Here is a 1,569-nt window from a genome sequence, read left to right on the forward strand (position 1 = left end):
ATTTAAAAACTGCATTTTGTATTTACTTGCATTATCTTTGTGTAATATTTAAATTTGTTTGATGATCTGAAACATTAAAGTGTGACAAACATGCAAAAAAAATAAGAAATCAGGAAGGGGGCCAACACTTTTTCACACCACTGTACATAGATAGATAGATGGATGGATGGATACAAAGAGATAGATAGATGGGTGGGTGGGTATGTAGACATAGATAGATAGATAGATAGATAGATAGATAGATAGATAGATAGATGAATACAAAGAGATAGAAAGAAAGATAGATGGGTGGGTAGACAGACAAACAGACAGACAGACAGACAGATACATACATACATACATGGATGGATGATACAAAGAGATAGAAAGATGGATACAAAGAGATAGAAAGACAGATAGATAGATACATACATACATAGATGTCATTTACTACATAATCATAACTGAATTGTTGTCAGAGCAACTATTTACACACCTAAAAAACAAAAAACAATTTACACGCCTAATATTAAAAAATACTTGAGTGTTTTCTAGGGATGTAACAATTAACCGCAAGCCGGTTGAAAATCGATTCAAATACGTGACGATTCAAATCGGTTGAGATGCTAAACAAATCTCGGGGCCGGAGTTTATATGAATGCATGTCTGAGGGGAACTTACTGTCTTTAGAAAAGTTTAGATGGTATTTTTTCTTTTCATAATGCATATTAAAGTTCATAAGTGCAGCACTGCTTTGTTTACAGCGGAAACCAGGAAACGCTTTAAGCGCCACCTGCTGGCAGAGAGTGAATCTGCGTCTCGTTCAGCTCGTCTGCTGTTTCGGTTTCACAGATATTTTTTATGCATAGTTTCACTAAACTGAAGTCAAACCATTCGGTTTTTGCTTCAGATTTCGAAATTATACAATCTAATTTAGATTAAAAGCTGCTCATGTTGCATGTATAGAGCATCTTTGTTTGGATCACGATTAAAATGCAGTGGTTGGCTCTAATTTTAAATGGAAAGAGCACAGACAAAGCCTTAGTTTGTTTAAATGAAGAGATTTATTTGATTTGTATTACTTATTTATGTGATTTGGGGCTTGTTTTAAAATTTCAATTTAGTTTTGTTATTTACATTTACATTATATTTCAATTTTGTCATTTAGCAAACGCTTTTATCCAAAGCGACTTACAGATGAGGACAGTAAAAGCAATCCAAACCAACAAAAGAGTAATTATATGCTATAAGTGCTATATTAGTATTTTATTAGTGTTATATTTCAATTTCACAGAGAAACGTGCAGAATTTTGTCCAAGCAATAATAAAAGGACACATTTAATTTATAATTTGTTTTAAATCTCATCTTGTTAAAAAAAAATCGTGAATCGAATCGTGAGTTGAGTGAATCGTTACATCCCCAGTGTTTTCAGTATTTTTTCAGTGTGTGTTATAGTGATGTGTTCCTGAGTCCAAATGCACCAGTAAAGAGTGTGTGTACGTGTTGCAGGATCTTGCAGAGTTTCTGGAGCAGATCGGGTTCGGTAAATACCTTCCCCTGCTGGAGGAGCAAGACATCGACCTGAGCAT

The 1,569-nt window shown here is 34.1% G+C and overlaps 1 long non-coding RNA gene across 1 annotated transcript in view; it reads left to right on the top strand.

The window, feature by feature from the left end:
• The window catches only part of LOC107556652 (uncharacterized), a 4,166-nt gene extending 2,597 nt beyond the window's left edge, over positions 1-1,569 (top strand). The window contains exon 3 of the long non-coding RNA XR_001605308.1: positions 1,490-1,569. This is a non-coding gene — a long non-coding RNA (uncharacterized lncRNA). The remainder of the gene's footprint in view (positions 1-1,489) is intronic.

Source organism: Sinocyclocheilus grahami, unplaced genomic scaffold (genome assembly GCF_001515645.1).
Source record: "Sinocyclocheilus grahami isolate Dianchi unplaced genomic scaffold, SAMN03320097.WGS_v1.1 scaffold575.1, whole genome shotgun sequence".
NCBI lineage: Eukaryota > Metazoa > Chordata > Actinopteri > Cypriniformes > Cyprinidae > Sinocyclocheilus > Sinocyclocheilus grahami.